The following is a 13,790-nucleotide window of genomic DNA, read 5'->3' as shown; positions in this document are numbered from 1 at the left end:
TCTCACTTCTGTTTGTCATAAAGGAAGGCACCAAGGTGCACATCTGAAGAATGATCATATTTTCCCGGAGAGAGAATCCCCCCCTTTTTTTTAACTTAAATTTTCGTATTATGTGTTTGAGAGGTAAAAAAAACCACCTGAAAAACGAAACCTTTGTAAAGTGGGTTTTGATAATGATGACAGAGATGTAAGCTTAATTGTTTTGCCATTATAATGCAAACCAGAAAAAAAACAAAATAGCGTTTTCAGGCCGACACGAAGGTCAAGACAGAGGGGTGAGGTGGAAATGTGGTGATGTCTTGAAACCTGTGCCCCTCAGTGTGTTGACATCCAGTGTGAAGGCTGTGTACCAAAGTCCCACAGTGTGTATAGAATCCCACAGTGTGTGTGCTGTGTCCAGCTCTCTTCAGTATTATGGTATGATGGATTATCTCGGGGAATGTACCTGTGTACAGTAGTGTGTCGTGCTGGTCAGAACTCTCGTGAACATTCCATGTATGTCCTTTCTGTGTCAGGTAGGTGTATGCTGGGTAAACAGGGTGTGTGGTCACTGTTTGGTGTTCTGTGTATTCCGTCCTGTGTGGTCATACCTGTGATACTATTGATCTTTTATACTGTGTGCATTGGAAATGGACCATCACCAAATAAACTCTAGAAGCATCATGGTTTATTTTGTGTTTGATTTTAATTTCAATTTTTACACACAATGGGTGTGTCCAAATATTGAGCAGGTTACATTACAAGCACTTCAAATTAAAGATGCATTTTCTGATTACCCAAGCCCATTTTTCTGAAGACAAACAGTAAAAAGTCCTTTCAAATTGTCAAAATCTACTTGCATGGAGCATCCCACCTTCACAAAACACAAATTTCACACAGTACTCTACCCCTCTCACCCCCACTACACCCTCCCATCAAACTATACCCCTCCCCCTTACCACACTATACCCCTCCCATCACACTACATCCCTCCCCATTACCACACTACATCCCTCCCTCTTACCACACTATACCCCTCACATCACACTACATCCCTCCCCCTTACCGCACTATACCCCTCCCCCTTACCACACTATACCCCTCCCCCTTACCACACTACACCCCTCCCATCACACTACATCCCTCCCCATTACCACACTACATCCCTCCACCTTACCACACTGCACCCCCCCCCTTACCACACTACACCCTCCCCCTTACCACACTACACCCCTCCCATCACACTACATCCCTCCCCCTTAACACATGACACCCTCCCCCTTACCACACTATGCCCCTCCCATCACACTACATCCCTCCCCATTACCACACTACATCCCTCCACCTTACCACACTACACCCCCCCTTACCACACTACACCCTCCCCCTTAACACACTACACCCCTCCCATCACATTACACCCCTCCCCCTTAACACACGACATCCCCTTACCACACTATGCCCCTCCCATCACACTACATCCCTCCCCATTACCACACTACATCCCTCCACCTTACCACACTAAACCTCCCCTTACCACACTGCACCCTCCCCCTTACCACACGACACCCTCCCCCTTACCACACTATACCCCTCCCATCACACTACACCTCCACCCTTACCACACTACATCTCTCCCCCTTACCACACTACCCCTTACCACACTACATCCCTCCCCCTTACCACACCACATCCCTCGCCCTCACCACACTACACCCCTCCCCCTTACCACACTACACCCCTCGCCCTCACCACACCACACCCCTCCCATCACTCTACACCCCTCCCCCTTACCACATTACACCCCTCCCCCTTACCACAATACACACCTCCCATCACACTATACCCCTCTCACTTATCACACTATACCCCTCCCATCACACTACAGCCCTCCCCCTTACCACACTACACCCCTCCCATCACACTACACTGCTCCCCCATACCACACTACACCCCTCCCCCTTACCACACTATACCCTCCCATCACACTACACCCCTCCCCCTTACCAACTACATCCCTCCCCCTTACCACACTGCACCCCTACCCCTTACCAACTACATCCCTCCCCCTTACCACACATCCTTACCATACTACACCCCTCCCATCACACTACACCCCTCCCTTTACCACACTACACCCCTCCCCCTTATCACACTACATCCGCCCATCACACTACACCCCTCCCCCTTACCACGCTACACCCCTCCCCCTTATCACACTACACTCCTTCCCCTTACCACACTACACCCCTCCCATCACACTACACCCCTCCCATCGAACTATACCCCTCCCCCTTACACACTGCACCCCTCTCATCACACTACACCCCTCCCCTTACCACACTATACCTTCCCCTTTACCACACTACACCCCTCCCATCACACTATACCCCTCCCCCTTACCTCACTACACCCCTTCCCTGTACCACACTATACCCCTCAACCTTACCACACTACATCCCTCCCCCTTACCACACTACATCCCTCCCCTCACCATACTACACCTCTCCCCCTGTATTACACTATAACCCTCCACTTTACCAACTACATCCCTCCCCTTACCACACTACACCCCTCTACACCCCTCCCCCTTACAAAACTACACCCCTCCCATCACACTACAATCCTCCCCCTTGCTACATTACATCCCTCCCCCTTACCACACTACACCCCTCCCCTTTACCACACTACACCCCTCCCATCACACTATACCCCTCCCCCTTACCTCACTACACCCCTCCCACGTACCACACTATACCGCTCACCCTTACCACACTACACCCCTCCCCTCACCATACTACACCCCTCCCCCCATATCACACTATAACCCTCCACCTTGCCAACTACATCCCTCCCCCTTACAACACTACACCCCTCCCATCACACTACACCCCTCCCCCTTACTACACTACATCCCTTCCCCTTACCACATTACTCCCCTTTCCTTTACCACACTACACCCTTACCAGACTACAACCCTCCCACTCACCACACTACACCCCTCCCATCACACTACACCCCTCCCCCTTACCACACTATACCCTCCTATCACACTATACCCCTCCCCCTTACCACACTACACTCCTCCCATCACACTACACCGCTCCCCCTTACCACACTATACTCCTCCCCCTTACCACACAATACCATCCTATCAAACTATACCCCTCCTTACCACACTACACCCTCCCATCACACTATACCCCTCCCTCTTACCACGCTACACCCCTCCCCCTCACCACACTACACCCCTCCCATCACACTACACCCCTCCCCCTCACCACACTACACCCCTCCCATCACACTATACCCCTCCCCCACACCACACTACACCCCTCCCCTTACCACACTACACCCTCCCATCACACTACACCCCTCCTCCTTACCACACTACACCCCTCCCTCTCACCACACTACACCCTTGCCCCTTACCACACTACACTCCTCCCCCATACCACACTACACCCCTCCCCCTCACCGCACTACACCCTCCCATCATACTATACCCCTCCCCCTCACCACACTACACCCCTCCCCCTTACTACACTACACCCCTCCCTCTCACCACACTACACCCTTGCCCCTTACCACACTACACTCCTCCCCCATACCACACTACACCCCTCCCCCTCACCGCACTACACCCTCCCATCATACTATACCCCTCCCCCTTACCAGCTACACCCCTCCCCCTTACCGCACTACACCCTCCCATCATACTATACCCCTCCCCCTCACCACACTACACCCCTCCCCCTCACCGCACTACACCCTCCCATCATACTATACCCCTCCCCCTCACCACACTACACCCCTCCCCCTTACTACACTACACCCCTCCCAACACAACATACCCCTCTCATCACACCACACGCACACACACACACACACGGCACACACTCGAGGCTGGATGTAAAAAAGCAGCTGTGCTTCACTACCCTCGTGAAATAAAAATTCGTTTCGTTTCCTTTCTCTCGCTCTTTTTCTCTCTCACTCTCTTCTTCTTCAGCTTCTACCGTTCCAAGGTGAACAGATGTAAAGGAAATGAGTCCTCAAAGACTGGGTGCACAGCAAGTGAGGCAGGTCCCCCTCCCCCCATCAGAGTTTGACTGCAGAAATCGTGCAGCCAGTGTTGACATGCCCACTGTGCACGTGCACATGGTTTTCGCAGCGGGTCAGAGGGCAGGTGAGTGGTGACCAGATCCAGTCTTGACACTGACAATATTCAGTGCGGACCTGTGACAGTTTGCGGGGCAAAGGACGTCGGTGTTTCAAAACACTTCAACACTGTGTGTTGTAAACTGCGACGGCTTTTGCCTGTGTTTCCTCTGCTGCCGGTAAGTACAAGGACCTGGGTGAAGTTTGCTGCAGCAAGTTTCCAAACATGGTATGAGCGAGCTGTGACGGAGGAAATCCCGGACCTGTGTGACCATGACTGCACTGTTGAACATAGAGGCCGCCATGACGTGCACGGTGTCAGGTGAGGGGCAGGCTGCCCACTGACACTCACACTGACGGGCACTTTCCCACTGCCTTCCCAATCATTTCAGTCGGTATTGTCCTATTTTAGCATCCTAGATTATTGCACTTTTTGTTTACATATCCATGGTTTGTGGGGACAAAAAACGAAAAAAGCAAGATGGTGGCACGTTATTTTGATGACTGATCACATCAAAACTGAGAAAAACAACGTACAAAATAGTCGAAATCCACTGAAAAAGGGTTAGAATATCTACAAATGGTAATATCGTTTCATACATGCACAAGCATTGCCGGTAAAATAGGTGTTATGATTAATGATGCTAACATTGGATCAGTCATCAGTGTAAAGGACGGAGGCGTCGAATCGTGCGGACTGATCCATATGTGCTACACCACATTTTCGTAAAACGTTGAATAGAGGTAAGGCATTGAGAGCCCATTAAATAATACAGGAAAATATGTACAATTTAAATAGTATGAAATAAAACAATACAGTTTAAAAATGAAAAGATAATTGAATAAAAAAAAGAAAAAAAAGCCACGTTCAGGAAACACACAGACACACACACACACACACATGTGCGCATGTGCGCAATTGAAAAAGATTTCCTCTCCACACCCTTTCTCTGTCCCATGCCTCGTATGGGGAAATGTCATAATTATCCGAATGATAATGAACCTGACAGGAGTAATCACTCTATGCTACCACTACTGCTGCTGCTTCCACTATTATTACTACTACTACAGCTACTACCAACCAAAATGATAATCCTGATAATGATACAGTTGGACTGCTGACCCCATTGTACTGCTGACACCCCCTTCATTGTACTGCTGACACCCCCTTCTTTGTACTGCTGACACCCCTTCACTGTACTGCTGACACCCCCTTCATTGTACTGCTGACACCCCCTTCACTGTTCTGCTGACACCCCCTTCATGACACTCCTTCATTGTACTGCTGACACCCCCTTCATTGTACTGCTGACACCCCTTCACTGTACTGCTGACACCCCTTCACTGTACTGCTGACACCCCCTTCATTGTACTGCTGACACCCCCTTCACTGTTCTGCTGACACCCCCTTCATGGCACTCCTTCATTGTACTGCTGACACCCCCTTCATTGTACTGCTGACACCCCCTTCTTTGTACTGCTGACACTCCCTTCATGGCACTCCTTCATTGTACTGCTGACACCCCCTTCACTGTTCTGCTGACACCCCCTTCATGGCACTCCTTCATTGTACTGCTGACACCCCATTCATTGTACTGCTGACACTCCCTTCATGGCACTCCTTCATTGTACTGCTGACACCTCCTTCATTGTGCTGACACCCCTTTCACTGAACTGCTGAAACCTTTACTGTACTGCCGATACCCCCTTCATTGTACTGCTGACCCCTTCATTGTACTGCTGACACCCCCATCATTGTACTGCTGTCACCTTCACTGTACTGCTGACATCCCCTTCATTGTACTGCTGAAACCCCCACCCTCTTCATTGTACTGCTGACATCCCTTCATTGTCAGCAACACCCCTTCACTGTACTGCTGACATCCCTCCATTGTACTGCTGACACCCCTTCACTGTACTGCTGACAGCCTTTCACTGTACTGCTGACACCCCCTTCATTGTATCTGCTGACACCACTTCACTGTACTGCTGACTGCTGACACCCCCTTCACTGTACTGATGACACACCTTCAGTTGACACCCACTTCACTGTACCCCTGACACCCCTTCACTTGACACCCTCTTCATTGTACTGCTGACACCACTGTACTGGTGACAGCCCTTCACTTTACTGCTGACACCCCCTTCATTGTACTGCTGACACCCTTTCACTGTACTGCTGACACTCCCTTCACTGTACTGCTGACCACTTCGCTGTACTGCTGACACCCCCTTCATTGCACTGCTGACACCCCTTCATTGTACTGCTGACACCCCATTCATTGTGTTCCTGACACCCCTTCACTGTACTGCTGACACCCCCTTCATTGTGTTGCTGACACACCCACCCCTCTTCATTGTACTGCTGACACCCCTTCATTGACATCAACACCCCTTCACTTTACTGCTGACACCCCTTCACTTTACTGCTGATACCCCCACCATTTGTACTGCTGACACCACTGTACTGCTGACACCTTCACTTTACTGCTGACACCCCCTTCACTGTACTGCTGACACCACTTCACTTTACTGCTGATATCCCCTCCATTGTACTGCTGACACCACTTCATTGTACTGCTGACACCTCCCCCACCCCTCTTCATTGTACTGCTGACACCCCTTCACTTTACTGCTGTCACCACTTCACTGTACTGCTGACACCCCTTCACTGTACTGCTGTCACAACTTCACTTTACTGCTGATACCCCCTCCATTGTACTGCTGACACCCCTTCATTGTATTGCTGACACCACTTCACTGTACTGCTGACACCCCCTTCACTGTACTGCTGACACCCCTTTACTGTATCCCTGACTCTTCACTTGACACCCTCTTCATTGCACTGCTGAAACCTTCACTGTACTGCTGACACTTCTTCACTGTACTGCTGACACCCCCTTCATTGTATGTTGACACCCCTTCACTGTACTGCTGACACTTCTTCACTGTACTGCTGACACCCCCTTCATTGGATGCTGACACCCCCTTCATTGTATGCTGACACCCCTTCACTGTACTGCTGACACCCCCTTGATTGAACTGCTGACACCCCTTCACTGTACTGATGACACCCCTTCATTGTACACCCTTCATTTTACTGATGACACCCCTTCACTTGACACCCCCTTCACTGTACTGCTGAAACCCCTCCATTGTAGTTTGTACTGCTGACACCCCCTTCATTGTACTGCTGACACCCCCTTCATTGTACTGCTGACACCACTTCACTGTACTGATGACACACCTTCACTTCACACCCCCTTGACTACCCCGGACACCCCTTCACTTGACACCCTCTTCATTGTACTGCTGACATCACTGTACTGGTGACAGCCCTTCACTTTACTGCTGACACCCCCTTCATTGTACTGCTGACACCCTTTCACTACTGCTGATACCCCCTTCACTGTACAGCTGACCACTTCACTGTACTGCTGACTGCTGACACCCCCTTCATTGTACTGCTGACACCCCACCCCCCACCCCTCTTTATTGTACTGCTGACACCCCTTCACTGTCATCAACACCCCTTCACTGTACTGCTGACATCCCTTCATTTTACTGCTGATACCCCATCCATTGTACTGCTGACACCCCTTCACTGTACTGCTGACACCTTCACTGTACTGCTGACACCCCCTTCACTGTACTGCTGACGCCCCTTCACTTTACTGCTGATACCCCCTCCATTGTACTGCTGACACCCCTTCACTGTACTGCTGTCACCACTTCACTTTACTGCTGACACCCCTTCACTGTACTGCTGACGCCCCTTCACTTTACTGCTGATACCCCCTCCATTGTACTGCTGACACCCCTTCACTGTACTGCTGTCACCACTTCACTTTACTGCTGACACCCCTTCACTGTACTGCTGACACCCCTTCATTGTACTGCTGACACCACTTCACTGCACTGATGACACCCCCTTCACTGTACTGCTGACACCCCTTCACTGTACTGCTGACACCCCTTCATTGTACTGCTGATACCACTTCACTGCACTGATGACACCCCCTTCACTGTACTGCCCTTCACTGTACTGCTGACACCCCTTCACTGTACCCCTGACTCCCCTTCACTTGACACCCTCTTAATTGTACTGCTGAAACCTTCACTGTACTGCTGACACTCCTTCACTGTACTGCTGACACCCCCTTGTATGCTGACACCCCTTCACTGTACTGCTGACACCCCCTTCATTGTATGCTGACACCTCTTCACTGTACTGCTGACACCCCCTTCACTGTACTGCTGACACCCCCTTCAACTGCTGACACCCCCTTCATTGTATGCCGACACCTCTTCACTGTACTGTTGACAACCCCCTCATTCATTGTACTACTGACACCCCCTTCATTGTACTGCTGACCCCTTCACTGTACTGCTGACACCCCTTCACTTGACACCCCCTTCACTGTACTGCTGACCCTTTCACTTTACTGCTGACACCCCTACATTGTACTGCTGACCCTTTCACCGTACTGCTGACACCCCTTCATTGTACTGCTGACACCCCCTTCACTGTATTGCTGGTAGCCCTTCACACTGCTGATACCCCCTTCACTGTACTGCTGACACCCCCTTTCATTGTACTGCTGACACCTTCATTGTACTGCTGACACCCCTTCACTGTACTGCTGACACCCCTTCACTGTACCCCTTCTAATGTCTGTTGCAGGGCCTGTGACTGATACCCGACGTCTGTTGCTAGGCTTCGTTTGGTCAGTTTGAAGGTATGCCCATCTGTACTGAATGAGTAAAAATAAGACAGGTTTGAAATTGAAAGTGTACCCCAGCACTGGATGAAAAACAACAAAACAATCCATTGTGGTGGTGATCTTCTCCCTTCATCACGTGAAGTCATGGAGACGCCTTACTGAAGTACATTCCCCTTCTCTGTCAGTTTTGTGCCAGAGCCTGTGTCCATTCTGCAGTCTTGCCAGCCCATCAATGTTTGTCTTCCCCTCCACTTCCCTTCACCAACAGTTCCCTGGAGGATTGTCTCAGCAAGACCATTGGATCTGTCCACTGTCTCATAACATTGGTATTGTCTTGTCTCCAAAGCTGCATTCACTGGGTATCACAGCTGATGGTGGTGTGCGCAGGGAGACCTGCCCCGATGTGTCACTGTGACAGTCACTGAGTGGTGTGCTGTCTGCTGCTCAGTCATATAATGTAGTCTGTGGGTTTGCATCTATTTCTTCCTTGTGTGTGTGTAGGTTGTGTGCGTACGTGTGATTGTGTGCGCGTGTGCTTTTTCAGACTGAAGTGTTATATTGTAGAGTGCTTTGAGAAGTTTGAAAGCGCTAAACGAAGGGTGCTTGATACGTATCTGAATGTAGCCATGTGGGGCATGGTATCTGAATGTAGTCATGTGGGCATGGTGTCTGAATGTAGCCATGTGGGCATGGTGTCTGAATGTAGCCATATCTTAGTGTAGCCATGTGGGCATGGTGTCTGAATGCAACCATGTGGGCATGGTGTCCGAATGTAGCCATATCTTAATGTAACCATGTGGGCATGTCTGAATGTAGCCATGTAGGCATGATATCTGAATGCAGCCATGTGGGCATGATATATGAATGTAGCCATGTGGGCATAGTATCTGAATGCAGCCATGTGGGCATGGTACCTGAATGTAGTTATGTGGCAATAGTATCTGAATGTAGCCATGTGGGCATGGAATCTGAATGTAGCCATGTGGGCATAGTTTGACTGCAGTCATATGGGCATGGTATCTTAATGTAGCCATGTGAGCATGCTATCTGAATGTAACCATGTGGGCATGCTATCTGAATGTAGTCATGTGGGCATAGTATCTGATTGCAGCCACCTGGGCACACTTACATATTATAAAATGACCATTCCAGACTATTGATGTATCTTCCCTCAGCGTTCATGCATGTCCCCATTCTTTTTAAACCACGTGCCAAAATAATGCCCTCAAAGAAAGCTTGAACATCTTCAGCACTCAGCAACTACTTTCCTCTCTTCTGCTGCTTTTCCAAAGGGAACAGAAACCAGTCACAACTGTGCACTGTATTCTGCCAGGAAGTCCAACGTTGCTGCAGCAGTGTGTATACTGGCTTTGTAATTCTGTTGTTTCTGTTCAGATACTTATCATGCACCCTTCGTGTAATTGTTGTTGTTATTAATATTATCATTATCGCTAGTAGTAGTATTGTCATTATCATGATTAATACAAGGCTTCAGTCCCAGCATGCAATATCACTTGCTCTGTTGCTGAAGAACAGATGCTGCCACCATCTAAAAGTGTCCACCCACCTGTCTTGCCAGGCAATGGGTGCACTGTGTAGTTCCAACAGATAATGGGTCAGGGACGATGCTTGTCATGTGAAAATGGTGACTGCATGAAGTGTGACAGTGTTGATGTGGGCTGTACGCATGGGTGTATATAGTCTGACGATGTTCATTTTGAAGGTGTACCATTATCCTTTGGAGTACTCAGTAGTGTATATGCAGCTGAATTTGATGGAGAAATCGAGAACAAAATAATTGAAAAAAATGTTGATAATTATCTTGATAGATTTATTTGACAGTGAAGATAAATGGTGGACCACTAGTGGCTTAAGTACAGATGTGTGGCCAGGTGTTCCAGACTGTCAGCAGTGGTGTGGCGGTCAGAAGAGGCAGCCATGTCGGGTACAGTTCCAGACGCGATGCATGAGCTATCAGGACATGGGGAAGCGCCAGGAAACAAGCGGACTGAACGACAGACCCTGTGGGGGAACTGTTGCCTCTGGGCCGTCTGCTGACATTGAGTGATGTCCTGGAAAGGGGGTGTCATAGGGACAGCTGTCCTCTGTGTCGTTGGGTCATAGTGGGTCAGTACTGTAGGACAACATGGACAGGACAGGGTGATAGTGGGTCAGTACTGTAGTCAGTGCTGTAGGACAACATGGACAGGACAGGGTGATAGTGGGTCAGTACGGTAGGACAACATGGACAGGGTGATAGTGGGTCAGTACTGTAGGACAACATGGACAGGACAGGACGATAGTGGGTCAGTGCTGTAGGACAACATGGACAGGGTGATAGTGGGTCAGTACTGTAGGACAACATGGACAGGGTGATAGTGGGTCAGTGCTGTAGGACAACATGGACAGGACAAGGTGATAGTGGGTCAGTACTGTAGGACACCATGGACAGGGTGATAGTGGGTCAGTACTGAAGGACAACATGGACAGGACAGGACGATAGTGGGTCAGTACTGTAGGACAACATGGACAGGACAGGACGATAGTGGGTCAGTGCTGTAGGACAACATGGACAGGACAGGGTGATAGTGGGTCAGTGCTGTAGGACAACATGGACAGGACAGGGTGATAGTGGGTCAGTGCTGTAGGACAACATGGACAGGACGATAGTGGGTCAGTGTTGTAGGACAACATGGACAGGACAGGAAGATAGTGGGTCAGTGCTGTAGGACAACATGGACAGGACAGGGTGATAGTGGGTCAGTACTGTAGGACAACATGGACAGGACGATAGTGGGTCAGTGTTGTAGGACAACATGGACAGGTTGATATTTGTTCAGTACTGTAGGACATGGACAGGATAGTGGGTCAGTACTGTAGGACAACATGGACAGGGTGATAGTGGGTCAGTGCTGTAGGACAACATGGACAGGACAAGATGATAGTGGGTCAGTGCTGTAGGACAACATGGACAGGACAGGGTGATAGTGGGTCAGTACTGTAGGACAACATGGACAGGACAGGGTGATAGTGGGTCAGAACTGAGGACAACATGGACAGGACAGGGTGATAGTGGGTTAGTACTGTAGGACAACATGGACAGGACAGGGTGATAGTGGGTCAGTACTGTAGGACAACATGGACAGGACAGGATGATAGTGGGTCAGTACTGTAGGACAGCATGGACAGGACAGGATATTGGGTCAGTGCTGTAGGACAACATGGGACAGGACGATAGTGGGTCAGTACTGTAGGATAACATGGACAGGGTGGTAGTGGATCAGTGCTGTAGGACATGGACAGGGTGATAGTGGGTCAGTACTGTAGGACAACATGGACAGGACAGGGTGATAGTGGATCAGTACTGTAGGACAACATGGACAGGGTGATAGTGGGTCAGTACTGTAGGACAACATGGACAGGGTGATAGTGGGTCAGTGCTGTAGGACAAATGGACAGGACAGGGTGATAGTGGATCAGTGCTGTAGGACAACATGGACAGGACGATAGTGGGTCAGTACTGTAGGACAACTTGGACAGGACAGGGTGATAGTGGGTTAGTGCTGTAGGACAACATGGACAGGACAGGGTGATATTGCGTCAGTACTGTAGGACAACATGGACAGGACAGGGTGATATTGGGTCAGAACTGAGGACAACATGGACAGGACAGGGTGATAGTGGATCAGTACTGCAGGACATCATGGACAGGACAGGATGATATTGGGTCAGTACTGTAGGACAACATGGACAGGATGATATTGGGTCAGTACTGCAGGACAACATGGACAGGACAGGGTGATAGTGGATCAGTACTGCAGGACAACATGGACAGGACGATATTGGGTCAGTACTGCAGGACAACATGGACAGGATGATATTGGGTCAGTACTGTAGGACAACATCAACAGGACAGGATGATAGTGGGTCAGTACTGTAGGACATGGACAGGATGATAGTGGGTCAGTACTGTAGGACATGGACAGGATGATAGTGGCTCAGTACTGTAGGACATGGACAGGACAGGATGATAGTGGGTCAGTACTGTAGGACATGGACAGGATGATAGTGGGTCAGTACTGTAGGACATGGACAGGACAGGATGATAGTGGGTCAGTGCTGTAGGATAACATGGACAGGACAGGATGATAGTGGGTCAGTACTTAGGACAACATGGACAGGACAGGGTGATAGTGGGTCAGTACTGTAGGACAACATGGACAGGACAGGGTGATAGTGGGTCAGTACTGTAGGACAACATGGACAGGACAGGGTGATAGTGGGTCAGTACTGTAGGACAACATGGACAGGACAGGGTGATAGTGGGTCAGAACTGAGGACAACATGGACAGGACAGGGTGATAGTGGGTCAGTACAGTAGGACAACATGGACAGGACAGGGTGATAGTGGGTCAGTACTGTAGGACAACATGGACAGGACAGGGTGATAGTGGGTCAGAACTGAGGATAACATGGACAGGACAGGGTGATAGTGGGTCAGTACTGTAGGACAACATGGACAGGACAGGGTGATAGTGGGTCAGTACTGTAGGACAACATGGACAGGACAGGGTGATAGTGGGTCAGTACTGTAGGACAACATGGGACAGGACGATAGTGGATCAGTGCTGTAGGACAACATGGACAGGGTGATAGTGGATCAGTGCTGTAGGACAACATGGACAGGACATAGTGACAGTGGGTCAGTACTGTAGGACAACATGGACAGGACAGGGTGATAGTGGATCAGTGCTGTAGGACAACATGGACAGGACAGGGTGATAGTGGGTCAGTACTGTAGGACAACATGGACAGGACAGGGTGATAGTGGGTCAGTACTGTTGGACAACATGGACAGGACAGGGTGATAGTGGGTCAGTACTGTAGGACAGCATGGACAGGACAGGATGATATTGGGTCAGTGCTGTA

General features: G+C 49.8%; 1 long non-coding RNA gene across 1 annotated transcript; it reads left to right on the top strand.

The window, feature by feature from the left end:
• Nucleotides 1-4,254: 4,254 nt before the first annotated feature.
• On the top strand, nt 4,255-11,416 carry LOC143285208 (uncharacterized). Its single transcript, XR_013055673.1, has 3 exons — nt 4,255-4,459; nt 8,822-8,876; nt 10,754-11,416. It is a non-coding gene; the product is annotated as an uncharacterized LOC143285208 (long non-coding RNA).
• The last annotated feature ends 2,374 nt before the right edge of the window (nt 11,417-13,790 follow it).

Source organism: Babylonia areolata, chromosome 8 (assembly GCF_041734735.1).
Source record: "Babylonia areolata isolate BAREFJ2019XMU chromosome 8, ASM4173473v1, whole genome shotgun sequence".
NCBI lineage: Eukaryota > Metazoa > Mollusca > Gastropoda > Neogastropoda > Buccinidae > Babylonia > Babylonia areolata.
This window is presented reverse-complemented; position numbering and strand designations above follow the sequence as displayed.